This window comes from Condylostylus longicornis, unplaced genomic scaffold (genome assembly GCF_029603195.1).
Source record: "Condylostylus longicornis isolate FDR11 unplaced genomic scaffold, ASM2960319v2 ptg000007l, whole genome shotgun sequence".
Lineage (NCBI taxonomy): Eukaryota > Metazoa > Arthropoda > Insecta > Diptera > Dolichopodidae > Condylostylus > Condylostylus longicornis.
In genome coordinates this window covers 1,391,685-1,408,212 of record NW_026577976.1, presented here as the reverse complement: position 1 = coordinate 1,408,212, position 16,528 = coordinate 1,391,685, and positions in this window count along the sequence as shown.

The following is a 16,528-nucleotide window of genomic DNA, read 5'->3' as shown; positions in this document are numbered from 1 at the left end:
ACAGATTCTGCCAATATACGATAATAGGCTGTAGCAAAAATATTTTTGGAGATATTTAAAAAATCTTTTGCAAAACTTTAAACGCGTTTTCTGGCTTAACTAAAAGAGATAGAGCGATTTTAAGTGTTTTTTGTGATCACTGAGAATTCACAGATTCTGCCAATATACGATAATAGGCTGTACCAAAAATATTTTTGGAGATATTTAAAAAAATCATTTGCAAAACTATAAACGCGTTTTCTGGCTAAACTAGAAGAGATAGAGCGATTTTAAGTGTTTTTTGTGATCACTGGAAATTCACAGATTCTGCCAGTATACGATAATAGGCTGTAGCAAAAATGTTTTTGGAGATATTTAAATCTTTTGCAAAACTTTAAACGCGTTTTCTGGCTAAACTAGAAGAGATAGAGCGATTTTAAGTGTTTTTGTGATCACTGGGAATTCACAGATTCTGCCAATATACGATAATAGGCTGTAGCAAAAATATTTTTGGAGATATTTAAAAAAATCTTTTGCAAAACTTTAAACGCTATATACGATAATAGGCTTTACCAAAAATATTTTTGGAGATATTTAAAAAATCTTTTGCAAAATTTTAAACGCGTTTTCTGGCTAAACTAGAAGAGATAGAGCGATTTTAAGTGTTTTTGTGATCACTGAGAATTCACAGATTCTGCCAATATACGATAATAAGCTGTAGTAAAAATATTTTTGGAGATATTTAAAAAAAACTTTTGCAAAACTTTAAACGCGTTTTCTGGCTAAAGTAGAAGAGATAGAGCGATTTTAAGTGTTTTTTGTGATCACTGGGAATTCACAGATTCTGCCAATATACGATAATAGGCTGTAGCAAAAATATTTTTGGAGATATTTAAAACAATCTTTTGCAAAACTTTAAACGCTATATACGATAATAGGCTTTACCAAAAATATTTTTGGAGATATTTAAAAAAAATCTTTTGCAAAATTTTAAACGCGTTTTCTGGCTAAAATAGAAGAGATAGAGCGATTTTAAGTGTTTTTTGTGATCACTGGGAATTCACAGATTCTGCCAATATATGATAATAGGCTGTACCAAAAATATTTTTGGAGATATTTAAAAAAATCTTTTGCAAAACTTTAAACGCGTTTTCTGGCTAAACTAGAAGAGATAGAGCGATTTTAAGTGTTTTTTGTGATCACTGGAAATTCACGGATTATGCCAATATACGATAATAGGCTGTAGCAAAAATATTTTTGGAGATATTTAAAACAATCTTTTGCAAAACTTTAAACGCTATATACGATAATAGGCTTTACCAAAAATATTTTTGGAGATATTTAAAAAAAATCTTTTGCAAAATTTTAAACGCGTTTTCTGGCTAAACTAGAAGAGATAGAGCGATTTTAAGTGTTTTTTGTGATCACTGGGAATTCACAGATTCTGCCAATATATGATAATAGGCTGTACCAAAAATATTTTTGGAGATATTTAAAAAAATCTTTTGCAAAACTTTAAACGCGTTTTCTGGCTAAACTAGAAGAGATAGAGCGATTTTAAGTGTTTTTTGTGATCACTGGAAATTCACGGATTATGCCAATATACGATAATAGGCTGTAGCAAAAATATTTTTGGAGATATTTAAAAAAAATCTTTTGCAAAACTTTAAACGCGTTTTCTGGCTAAACTAGAAGAGATAGAGCGATTTTAAGTGTTTTTTGTGATCACTGGGAATTCACACATTCTGCCGATATATGACAATAGGCTGTAGCAAATATATTTTTGGAGATATTTAAAAAAATCTTTTGCAAAACTTTAAACGCGTTTTTTGGCTAAACTAGAAGAGATAGAGCGATTTTAAGTGTTTTTTGTGATCACAGGGAATTCACAGATTTTGCCAATATACGATAATAGGCTGTACCAGAAATATTTTTGGAGATATTTAAAAAAAGCTTTTGCAAAACTTTAAACGCGTTTTCTGGCTAAACTAGAAGAGATAGAGCGATTTTAAGTGTTTTTTGTGATCACTGGGAATTCACAGATTCTGCCAATATACGATAATAGGCTGTAGCAAAAATATTTTTGGAGTTATTTAAAAAAATCTTTTGCAAAACTTTAAACGCGTTTTCTGGCTAAACTAGAAGAGATAGAGCGATTTTAAGTGTTTTTTGTGATCACTGGAAATTCACGGATTATGCCAATATACGATAATAGGCTGTAGCAAAAATATTTTTGGAGATATTTAAAAAATTCTTTTGCAAAACTTTAAACGCGTTTTCTTACTAAACTAGAAGAGATAGAGCGATTTTAAGTGTTTTTTTGTGATCACTGGAAATTCAAAGATTCTGCCAATATATTATAATAGACTGTAGGAAAAATATTTTTGGGGATATTAAAAAAATCTTTAGCAAAACTTTAAACGCGTTTTCTGGCTAATCTAGAAGAGATAGAACGATTTTAGGTGTTTTTTGTGATCACTGGGAATTCACAGGTTCTGCCAATATATGATAATAAGCTGTAGCAAAAATATTTTTGGAGATATTTAAAAAAATCTTTTGCATAACTTTAAACGCGTTTTCTGGCTAAACTAGAAGAGATAGAGCGTAATAAACTCTGAAATTTAATAATATGTGAGTTTATTTCGACTATGACATTAATCAATTTTGGAATATTTGAGGCCCGATTTTACATTTTTGAACATTTTTAAGAAAGTTTTATAGTATTTAAAATTTTATAGTACGAGAAACCATCTAAGTTTTGGAAGAAATCAGTGTTTATTACAGGCCAAATCAAGTGGATTTTGCCAGTAATACGAGCCAAATTTACATTTGTGCATATAAAAAGATATAATCCACCAATTTCATTGACATTTAGTATTTCATTTCAGGGTGTTAAAACACTAAATTTTTGTTATAATTTATTTTATGAAAATTGAAGCTCTAAATCGAACTTGGAGAACTTTTTACATTTTTATCTTACCTATTGAAGAAGTGACGGAATTTGTTAATATTTGAGTTCTGCTTGCTACCAGAACTAACTGACTTTTCAGGGAATTCATCGGTACAAAGTGAATTTCTACCAAGAACCTAAATTGGTGTTTAAAAGACATTTTCAATAAACGGTAGGTTATGTGCTGGCTACACCATACCTTTTTTTATTTAAAATTATTTTTTCATTTTTTTTAACTGTTCCTATTCATTCATATAATATACTCCCCAGAGTAAACAGCACAACAATTTGCAATAATTTCTTGCATGTTTAAGAAGTAATAAAAAACTTACTTATTGCAAAACAACAATTTGCAATAATTTCTTGCATGTTTAAGAAGTAATAAAAAACTTACTTTTATATGAAGATTTAATTTGTAGAAAAATATATTATTGGGCGGTGGCGGATATTATGGTTAAGGCAAAAATATTCCTCTACCCGATGTCAATTATCAAGCATATTACTTTTTTCTAAATATTGCTATCCTAGTGCTATGTGTATTGTTACTTCGTATTGCAATAAACAAAACTGTAATTATGAATGTTAATTTATTTGACACAAAATATTTTCTTCGCTTGTTGCATACTGCAAGTAAATTTTCTCTATAGTTTCTTTATTTTCAGTATATATTTTATATGATGTAAAATCACCTCAATTTCATCTTAATTTAGGCAGAATTCCAACGTACTTTAAACAGCTACACAAATTAGTACTACGTTAAATATTATTTTAATTTAAAATAGCTAGCACTAGTATTAAATAAGTTCTATTAAAATAAATAATTATTAAATTTTTAAATTATACCAAATAGGCAATACAAAATTCAAGCTGCCAGAATTTTATATTTTGAAAAATTTAATCAATTTAAATAAATTTTAATTAAATTGTAAAATGATATTGTGAAAATCTACTATTCCAGTATTAAATAATTTATTATACAAGTCTATTTAACATCAAAATTGGCACTGTAACACTAAAAGATCATGAAACAGATACTTTAACGTAAAAATTATCTTTTAAAACTTTCTATAGAAAAGTACTTTAAAATTTTTAATTTTTAGTTTAGTCGCTCCTCTACCATGACCCATAATGAACAGGAAGTTGAAAAATAAAACGAGAAACAAACGAATTAAATTTATAAAATTTTGTAAGTTTAATCCTTAACAAAATTAGGTGAATAATTTTAATGTAAAACGAGAAAGAATAGAGTTGACCTTGTCAACTCTGTGATACCCGTACGAATTTGTTATGCTATGTGCGAATAAATATGCCATAACTGACTATGGGACAGACTATGACTTTAGGTTGCCGTATTACCATATTATTTTATGCAAAATTTCAGTACTATGTGTTTTTCAAAATACTGTATGTGCCAAACTACTATTGAAGTTGTATGGCAGCTACCAGAAAGAGCCAAGCAATTTTAACGATATAGCCAAATAACTTTTGAAGTTGCATGGTAGGTGCCCGAACTGGTACCCCGATCATGCCCAATTTAAATAGGGTTTTGGCACTTACTACAATATATCATTTGTGAAAATTTGGTGAACCTAGCTCAATTAGTTTTTGAGTTATCGCTGGCACGGACGGACGGACGGACAGACAAAGCTAAATCAACTCAGAATTCGACGCTGATCAAAAACATACACTTGAGTCTATATCTAAGACCGTTATTTCTCAGCGTTACAACCGGTAAGGCAAGTTTAGTATACCCTTCGAACATACGTTCGTACGGGTATAAAAAAAAACCATTTAGTTCGGCATTTTTTCTCTCGACACAACACTTTATTAAATAAGTTCTTAACTTGCGACCCACCACAGACTTTTGAATTTTAAATGACCTAAAACTTCATTTATTAAATTAAGTTTTTTTCTGAAATTTATTTCCAAAATTTATATTACTTTTTTTTATGCATTTGAAAAGTTGTAAATTATTATTACGAAATAAAAACCATAGGTCAGGGCAAAACCTCTTTAGTATATTAGTTCCACTTTTTTCCACTTCAATTTCTATTTATAGTTCATAATCAGAAATAACTTTTCGAGGACTCCAAAAAAAAAAAATTTTTTTTTTAAAACTTATTTTAAATAATCCTTATGGTGCAAATTGCTTGAATAATAATTGTGTGAATCTCATACTTCAGTGAGGTTTTAACTATTTAAAAAAATAATTAAATTTCAAATATTTGGACTTAACTCAATTTTATTTTGGCTCAATTTATCCGGTTTGAATTAGTAAGTAAGCAATAAATTACAATTTAATTTAAATTTCTTATACTTACATACATGAATATATCAGTGACTTCAAGCACAAACGACTTGAGTCTGTTTTAGTGATTTCGAGATATATGCATTTAAAACTTTAAATTAAATTTTGAAAAAAGTTATGAAGTTTTTTGAACCAAATTTTTTTTTGATCGAAAGATAATTAAATAAAGCTGGGTCAAACCAATGGTTTGTATAGTAGCACTTTTCCCTTCAACAATTTAGTGAAAATACTGCTTTTAAATACAATCTATGTATACCTATCACACTATTAAAATTATTATTTTTCATTCATATACAAAACTATTTCTAGGATTGCATATATTTAGGATGGACGATTTATGCAGTCTTTGAAATAAAGCAAAAATAATATAAAGTGGCGTTAACATAATGCTCGATTTTAAGGGTTAATTGTGTGAGTTAAGAAAAATAATTATATTTTTTAATGTCATGGAATTTACCGTTACCTTTCTTCATTTATAGAAATTTGAAAAAGCTTGCGGTTTCGGAAATATAACGTGTCAAAAATTCAAATTTTACAAATTTCAAGAGGCGATAACTTGAGAGGGGGTGGAGATGGAAAAAAATTTTCTTCTAACGAAATAAACTATTTATTAATGTCTAATAAAATTTAAAAGTCCCTAAAATTTCACGCTTCTACAGGCTGGGGTTTAGAAGAAAAACGAAATCAAAAATTTGAAAAAAAAGACTTTATATAACGGTAAATTTGAACGGCCATTTTGTTTTTCTAAAGTTTAACTATAGTATACCGCGCTAGTGGAAGCAAGCCGCTGCCTTCCTGCGTTTGCAAAATTTCAAAAATGCTTATGGTTTCATTGCAACAAATAGTTAAAAAAGGCCATTTTTAAGGTTTTGGAGGGGTGTAACTTCTAGAGGGGGGGAGATAGGTAAAAATTTTTTTCTACGGAAATAAGTTTCTAGTAAAGATCTATGTACGTTCTATTTAATTTCAGCTTTCTATCTTCAAGGGTGTAGAAGTTTTGTAAACAAAAAAAGTGTCCACGGACGGACGGACAGAGTGAAACTAATAAGCACTTTTTTCAAAAAATTTTTTGGAAAAGTGCTAAAAAGGAAGCGATTAACTCATAATCTGAAGTAAAACAACTAATAGTTTTCTCATAATTATGGAAAAAGAGGGATAGGTGGTTATACAAAATTTATAAAAAGCATTTTGCAAAGCATAACTCGACTTAGGCGATTTGTGAAAAATTACTTTTGCATTTTCATGAAGTTTAAGTCGACTTAAGCTGTTGTTGCAAAACTGAAGATATGGTTTTAGGTGACTTAAGTTATACTGAAAAGGGAAGAAATATATGTATTTTTTCTACGTTATTTGATTTTTCACTTTTAATATTAAAGCAAATTCCCTAATATTATTAGGGAATTTGCTTAGATCAAGCATTAGTAATTACGTCATATATAGCGTAAAAATAAGTCACTGTATGTAACTTTCAGTAGCTAAGCGATACCATTATTATTTGTAAGAAAAACAAGACGCATGACTTACTGCTTTAAATAGATTATGTAATTTTAATGAATAGTCAGTAAACACGATCTTAGAGAGTTTATCAAATATAATCACCAGAATATTGTTGGAAACCATTTGTCTCAAGGAAATTGATTAATATTCCTAATATTGACTAATATTAGAATTGCAAATTGTAATGCATCACAGCTTCCATCAATGAATATTCAAATAAATGACAAATATTGAGCATAAATATTTCGATCAGAATACTTGGACACTAACACATTAAGCATTGTTTTAGTAAATTTTGTTACTTCGGAATTCTTCAAAATACTCCGAAAAATATTAATATCAGCGTGCTGTTTCGTCGGAATTTGGGAGCTACCAGCTTCTTGTAAGTGTAGAATATGTTAGTGAAAATGATATGGGAATAAAAGACTACTAAATCTATGAGATATGTACTTTTCATGCAATTTTGTCGGCAACCATATTTCTACCTCTTTTTAGCTATTTTAAATCCCACTCCAATTGCAAATGCTGTACATTTTATAATTTCATATAAAACTCAATAATTTTTATCCCAATTTTTTTTTAAATTCATAATTATATTATGCGATTTCATTCAAAAACTTGTTTATCTTCATTAAACTTTTTCAAAACTCACTTATATTAAAAAATTAAAGACTTTTTACATTTGTATTATGTCGTGATTAACATTAAATTTTACGAAACTAAAACCCTGTGACATTTTTGATTGTTATTATAATATTACAGTATATTACTACATTACAATAATCCTCCACTCAAAAACTGAGGGAAATAAAAAAAACATTGTTATATATGAAGTAAATATGTATATAGGAAGTGAACCAGGAAAAACTGAAAAAAAGCAGCTTGAAAAGAAAACTAGGTAAACGGGTTTATTTTCCGTTTAACAAAAGGATTTACGCTTTTATGAAATTATAACATTCCCTTTTTTTTCTATTTTTGTTTTTATTATTTTTCTCCTTTAAGGAGAAACAAACTTTGTTTTCTTTTATTTTTTTCATTGTTCCTTTTTATGTTGATGGCTATGACACTATTGTTGACAGTTATTGTTAAGATGAAAATATAAGTATATAATTTATAGTATAACAGTTTTTTTTTTAAATATATTTACTCGAGCATATAAGTATGTAATGTATTTTATAAAATTGTAAATATTTTGTAAATACAATATAATAATGGTAAATGGTCTTTATTTCACTGCTTGTAATAAAATATTCTTTAGTACATGGTTTTGTAAAACAAAACAAAAAAAAAACCTCATTAAGAGTATACTTTTGTTGAATGTTTATGACCTGTTCTACATTTTTATTTTATTTTCTGGACCTTTACATACTAATATAACATAGATATAGATTTTCAGTAGAATGAAAATTTATTAACTAAATTGTGATTATATATTTCTCGTTATATTAGAAATATTATTGTAATATACCTAAATGAATTCACTAAATGGAAAAAAAAATGCTGAACCGAAAAGTCATTAAATTTGTTTAACAAAACACAACAACTAAATTGAATTTACTTCGTCGGAATTACGTCAAAATGGTTTCGCTCTAACCAGTTCCTCTATATACTCGTAATAATACTTCATCAGATATAAGCTGTTTCAAATGAAAATAATAAGGAGTTCAATTTAAATCAATAATAATATAATTTATTAATCTTTACCATTTACTTAATATACTCTGTAAACTTTTGAACATTCCTGCTGGATTATCATTATAACGCGTTTATTACTCTTTATCACAGCTGGAATCGACGCATTCGCATTGCATAAATTAGATAGAAGCATTAAATTTTGTGACCATGGCAGCCAATCGATGTTTTCAAATTGGGCTCACTAAAAGAATTCGAAATAATTTTTTGTTTAAACTTTTAAACAATCAAAAACGTTATTAGGACGCCAGTCAATCCATGATAAAATGAAGAGATAATGGTGCCCTAATAACGTGTGTATGTCAAAACTTATTCAATTTGACATTGACAACTGTAGCGTATTATATTATGTGAGATGTCAAAAATATACGAAAAAATAAACAGAGAAAATAACAGTTTCAAGATAGTACCACGCAACAAAATTCTCTTCATACATAATATGTCGCTGTGGCAGTATTCAATAAACTAAATTGATTAGATTTTTTTTTTAATTTGAAGATCCTTCAATTACGTACCCACATTTAATTTTAATTTTAAATAAAATAATCTTTTATAAAATTTTTATAAAATTATATAATGACCATATAAATTTTAGGGATTTAAATAGAACTCTTGAAAAACTTGACCAGAATTTGAAAGAGAAAAAAAAAATTATCATATTAAAAAAATCTACAAAATTAACTTTTAATTTGTACAATATTTTTGAACCTCTTAAAATTTATTACATTTAATTTTTAAGATCATTAAAATTCTTCTCGAATTCTTTTAAAAAAAAAAAGCACAGACACGTTCCAGAGAAAAAAAAAATTATCCATTCATCTATAATTTCTTTTATCCTATAACAAATGTTTTATTTAAAAAATGCAAAAAAAATTGTATAAATTTTTGTTTTTTAGGACGAAAACCAAAATAAAACCAAAAAATGACAATGGAATGGGGTCACATTAAATTAAATTTATTGTCTTTTTTCCTCGTATTCAGACTATTTTGGAATGAATTTTTTAGATACCACGCAATTCCAACATTTTAAATTCAAATGTGTGTTTTTTATTTTAAAAATATATTACGATTGTCATATTCCATTATTACAATTAAAACTTATAATTTTTTTAATCAAGTAATAAAATAAAATTCAAATTTTATATAGGAATAGGCACAAATAAAGTAATGGATTTGGAGCAGTAACGAAAGAAAATGAAATTGAAATTATGCGAAAATTCGGAGCTCTGGCTCATTAGTAAATTATTAATAATGCTATATAATAAGAATGATTAGCAAATTAAGATATAGAATGAGCTTAGAATTAAATAAGCAATGTTGACTCGAATGCACCAGAAATACATAGGGTAGATTCGTAACATCACAGCCAAAGTAATTGGACTTGTCATTGGATTAAGTCAAGAGAATAACCAATAATTGAAGATAATGGGAATGTTGGGAGTAACAAAATCATAAATTAATTTAATAAATCAAATTGCGTTAGCTAACACTCTTCCTAACAACTCTTAATCGATACAAAGGCAAAAAAGATACGATCATTACAAAATTATTAGTCAAATAACCAACAAAATTACTCAAAAATCTTAAAAAATGAAGAAGATTTTAATATGAAATTGATCATTCCAAATTCAATGGTTTAAATTTAATGCAAATTAGTTAAACTTTTAATTTATTTAAACTGTAAAATTGGAATCAAACCAAAACCTGAAAAATTCAAAATACTTTCTTTGAATTTAATTAAAAGTACACATCCCATCTGTAGAAAGGGATAAAATAAATATTATATTTTTCATTCTACTAATTAGAAAAATGCAACAATATCGAAAGGATCAACTATAAATTTTTTTATTTAATTTTTTTTTTCTTTTTTGTTTTGGTTTATTTTGTAATTTCTCAAAATTCTCTAATATTGGCCCTAAAGCAATGTCCTTTTTCAGAATTTATTGGTTTAATAAAAGAGATTTTTTTTTTCATTTCTTATTTCTTAATTGTCCAATTGCCTATCTATTTCTAAACAAATTTTCAATTTTTTTCTGCATTTTTTGTTTTAGTTTTTTAAATTTATCCCATGATATAAAAAAAAAACCAAAAGAGAAACGATTCGAATAACAAAAAGGGAAATTAAAATGGCTGACATAATTACCACAATCTCATTATAAACAATAATGATAATGATGATGATTACTGTAAATACGATTGAATACGAAAATTTTTGTAATTCTTGAAATTGTTTTTCAACTTTTAACCAATCTGCTATTTTTGCTTTTAAATAAATTTGTTGATTAAATTCAAACTAATCAATGGTTATATAATCAGCATAATACTTCGAATTTAACGTTGTACATACTGCTCCGTGTACGTAATAATATAAAAATATAAAATTTGATTGAAAGGAGGACAAAAAGTATTGGTTTTATCTGAGTGATAATAATAATAAATACAACCGTTCTACTTGTTAATGACGTGATGGATTCATGTCCATCATGAAAATGATTAACAATTTTTTATATATAACACCTTACGAGTTTGTTTATCTCTGTATATTTCTGTAGCATTCTATACAGCTTTATTTAACATTCTTGTTTTTGCCAGTCATATTCATTATTTTGTCGAAACTTTTGTTATTGGGTGTTACAAGCTTTAATTTAAAAATGACATAATCTAATATTGTCAGTATAATAACACACACTATACCAATAATTACAGATTATTTCTGATTACACAAGTAAACTAAAGGAATGTTTAAAGCTAAAATTTTGAATAATTTTTTACAATTAATTCAGTTAAAAGAATACGAGCTTGCCTTTCAAGTTTTATATTTGACATAATCCGAAAAATTCCAATAGATGATATAGTATAATTTTCAGTTGTCCCATAAAATCGAATAAATTATTTTTACTTGAGCCATAGTTTAAGCTTGATTGAATTCATTTATTTGGAATCTGAAGCATGTATAATTGATTGTGTGATAGTACACAAAAAAAATCATTGTTTTCACAATAAATAACAATATCATTCTATCTAAACGCAAATAAAATGTTGGAAATTCAAAAATACACAAGGGAATTAAAGTAAAACACGCGTCTTGCTAGTTTTTTATATGAAATTCTATATATGTAGGTATTCATATATTACAATATTACATAATATTTAAATCGAATTTTTTCATTCTAATTTGTAGTAAAAAAAAAAGTAATTCTGAAGAAGCAATCCACAGATTTCTCAGGTGTTTTAATGAAAAATGCAAAAACAAAAAAGTAAAAATCAATAAACAAACAAACAAAAAGTAATTTCAATCACCAATATTTATTTGGAAATTATTTTACAGTAAAAATAACAACAATAAACTTAAAGTAATTCAGAAAGGAAAAACCGTCAACATTGAACCGAGAAAATATCATCGACCTAGAAAATTCTTAATAATTGTGTCCTAAATGTTTTCAACTCTAAATGAGGTTATGTAATGATAACAATGGAGACAAGATGAAAAATACAAAGTAGGTTTTTTTTTACTTTTCCTCTCATTTTCATTTGTTATAAATGTAATTACAAAAGTTTTTCTTTATTTTTTTATTATTAGCACGCTTCAATTAAAAAGCGGCCATTTTTTCTTCTACATTATCATTCTAATTTTTAAAAGTTGACTTATTTGATAAATCGGAGTTTTCTTACATATTGAAGTGTACCCTATTCAAAATATAGGAAGAGACTTCCCATACATATTCATAAACTACTTCAACTTCCTTGATTACCAACTTGAATCATGCACACGCGGAAGATAAGTAAAAATGTAGTATAATGTTAGGGTTCAGGTAGTTATGCAATTTTTAATTTTCCAACTTTATTTCTGGAATTGCTTATTTGTGTTCCATATAGGTATGATCGCATGCAATTAAAAAATCAAGCAGTTTGTATTATGAATTTTACTAATACAACATCATAGTTGTGAAATTAATAAGTATGTGCTTATTACACTAATAATTTAACTTAATGGAAATTTCTTCATGCAACTGCAGAACAGATGTATGACGTAATCAAAGGAACGAGTGGATTACAGTATAAAGCAATGTAGAGAACATTTCGTCGGCAATATCTTCATGCCTCTGTAGCTCAGTTGGTAGAGCGTCCACCTAGAAAGCTGTAGGTCACTGGTTCGAGTCCAGTTCGAGGAGAAAAATTTTTTAATTAATTTTTCTGCCTTTAACTCGTTCCTTTGATTACGTCATCCATCTGTTCTGCAGTTGCATGAAGAAATTTCCATTAAGTTAAACAGTTTGTACTTTTTTGCTTAAATTAAATTTTTACTTAATAAACCATTTTTAGACCCGTACAAACGTGTGTTTGAAGAGTATTATAAAATTTCCCTACCGTTTGTAACACTAAGAAATAATTGTCTGAGATATAGACTCAAGTGTATGTTTTTGATCAGCGTCGAATTCTGAACTGATTTAGCTTTGTCTGTCCGTCCGTTCGTCCGTCCGTCTGTCTATCCGTTCGTCCGTCCCAACGATAACTCAAAAACTAATTGAGCTTGGCTTAATAAATTTTCACAATTGATATAAATGTTGGTATTTTTTCTTGTATTTGGTATGCAACTTCAATAGTAATTGTTGGGTCATATCTTATTAAATATTTGTATTACAGTACTGGAATTTTGCGTAAACTAATACGACAATTTATCGTGTTATAAATGTTATAGCTCGAAGGGTGTTATAAATTCGCTAATAGGGCAACAAGTTCGCATACGAGTATCACAGAGTTGACCTGATCAACTCTATTTTTTCACGTTTTAGTCCGAATTTATGAAAAATTCCTTCTTCCTTATTTTCTAAATATTCGCTTCATAATAAAGCGGTAACACTTATTATATTATAAAATATTGCATCATATTATTTAAAAGACTACAAAAAAGAGAAACAAGAAAGAAAAAAATTCTTCAAGGAGAAAAATGCTTTTTTCCTGAAAGTTTTTCCCAATACACTCAACTTTAGTATTTTCACTCTCTCTTTTTTATTATATTTTATAATTACATTTGAAGGATCTTTGTTTTTTGTAGAAGAGTATAACAATAAAACTATAACAACAACATTAACGAAAGCCAAACCAAAAAGAAATAAACAAAAAGGTTTTCTTGTTAACCGTTAAAAAAATTTCTTTTTTTCTTCTTCTTGTTTTTTTGTTGTTTAATTTTTTTTTTTGCTAAATTAATTTAAATATTGAAATCATTATGTATTTCGTCCTTTTGAGACACATTTGAAGATTATCCCAAAGGTCTGTTTTTATACCCTAATAAACTACAAAAGTTATAGGACTAAAGAAAAAAATTAGCCAGAAAAAAAAACAAAGCGAATAAAAAATAATTCAAATCAAGTCAGTCGACATCTAAACAAATCAAATTAAACAAAAAAAAAATAAGAAAAAAAGACGAAAAAAAATTAAAACAAATTGTTACAAAGTCCTTCTAAATGTTTTAGAGGCTAATGAATATTTTTTCATTGTAAAATCTACGATTTTAAATATACGATATAAAAAAACTTATTGAAGCTCTTACCTATAGTCTAATTTACTTTTTAAACAAAAGAAACTTTTTATGTGTAGACACAAGGTGGCGGAAAAATTCAGAGAATTTTGTTGTTACGAGTATCCTTTAAAGGTTTTGATATTTTCTTCCCTCTCCGTTCTTAATTCATCTGAAAAGGACTTCTCCCATACTATTAGAATTACAATTCAATTTTCAACTTCAAGGATAATAAATTTTAATTTTACTTTATTTTGAATATTGTTGTTATTGTTATTTTTCTGGGCAAGCAATTTAAAATCTATAGAATAGAACCAATTGGAGTGTAATAATACAGAAAAAAAAACAAAACACGAAAAGGGAAAATATTTTCACAACTTGCTTTAGTAATTATAGCAATATACCGTATCATAAGATTATATGCTTATATACGTAAAATGAACATAACATACACTTATTATAGAACACATACTAATATAAATTTATCTAACACAAATAAAATATAGCGATAATATTAAAATCTATAATTAAATTTTAAAAAGAAATAATTATTAAAATTCTGTTTATAAAATTTATTTCTGCAAAGAATTCTAAAAATGGATTTCTAACAAAATTTGGTAATAATTATTTTTCAATATAACACTACCAACATATACAACATGTACCTCCATATACGTTCTTAGTTACTATTAGTCTTAGTTTCTAATAATCTATTTTAAAATTTGGAAAACTTTAATCTGAATTTTATATAAGAGCGGTTTGATTTAAATATTCTGTGGGATTTTATATAGTTTGCTGTTATATGAAAACGTGAATTATTAAATTGAAGCGTAGAACATAATTGACTTACTGACGTAATTTAAATATATAATAATATTCTATATGATATATAATGTTAAAATTGTACAATGTGAAAATATTGAATGGTTACATAACGTTATATTTAGGATTGAAAATAGAGTTAGTTTATCAAAAATAAAATTATGAATATTCAAAGAAAAACGACAAAAGATACAGTCAACCAAGTTACCTTCGTCACACCCGTACGAAAGTTATCTAGACAGAGTTATAGTTGAGCTGATAATCAGTTACAGCTGAATAATGGATTCGAGCCTCTATTAAGATATTTTCTAGAATGGTTGTTCTTTTTTGAAACTGTTCGTATAGTTATAAAAATTTCCAATATATGCAACACAAATTTGCTATGCTTAATGATTACGAGGTAATTATCGTAAATGACAACTTAAAATTTCATTAAAATAGCGGCCGAATTTTTATCTTGGCAAAATTCAATACCGTGAATCAGTTTTCGAGCCCAGATCTTTCCAAAAAAATTTTATGTTCATTGTTTTAATACGGTGAATTCAAATATTAAATTTCAATGAAATCGGTTGATTATCTCTCTTTATATACAAAAATGTATATTTGGCCCTTAGTAAACGTCCAGTTGCTGATGCCTGATTTCTTCCAAAAGTTAGGAATTTTCGCGGACGGTCGAGCAAAGTTTATATATGAAATTTCAAGTAAATCAGTTGAATATTTTCTTCAAAATGTTCAAAAATATAAAACTGGCCCGCTAAAAAGTGCAGTTCCCGAGGCCTGATATATCCCAAAAGTTGATCAATCCGTGCCACAGTCGAAATAAACTTGCATATAAAATTTCATCAGAATCGGCCGAACAGACCGACAGGTTGCTAAAAGTAGTTTTTTTACACTTCCTTGCTATGGAGAAGTGCATTCCCACCGAAAACTCGATATGCAAAATTTGTTGCCATCACATAACCTACTTATTGTATACACCATACGGTCGGTAAAAAAAAGTATAAGTTTTTTTCTACTCTTTAACTTAAATAAACTTATAGTACTCGTACAAAATTTACAAAATTTCAATTACATTGGAACTCAACCTTAACTAAAATCAATTAACTAAAATAAGAAAAAAAAGTTCTTAAAATTGAATTAAAATTTTTTTATAAAGAAATTCAAAAAGCTTATTAAATTTTTTAAAGTTTAAATACAAATGTGTAAAACTAATATTATATTTGTATAACAGTGATTGCAAAAGTACCGCAAATATTTAAATGCAAATATTCAAACGAATTCATACGAAATGTCACGAGCATTTTCAAAAACTTCGAGAGCAGGTTTTCTCAACTTGCAGAAAAGTAAGGAACGCAGCAAAAAATCGGAGTTGTTTTTTGTTTACACATGTCAGCGAAAAGTTTTCCAGAATTGAGCAGTTAATAAAGCTTGAGCAGTTTTGAACAACAATATATTTTTAAGTTTTTTTTACTGTTAATTGCCATAAAAGGGTTACTGTTAGGGTCTGGCAATGATTTCACTTAATATAACGAAATTTTGCGGTTCTGATAAAATATAAAAGAATTTGGGAGTTAATTAAGTTGTTAAATGTGATACTTTGCAAAATACAAGCATTTTATTGCTAACTTTGACGTCATAGTATATCAAAAGAAAATTTTGAATTATTAAATTGATTTAACGGCACCACAGAATGATTGTATCAAAATCATCCCAAAAATTTTTTCTATATATATTACACTTGAAATTTCCGATATATTTTTGA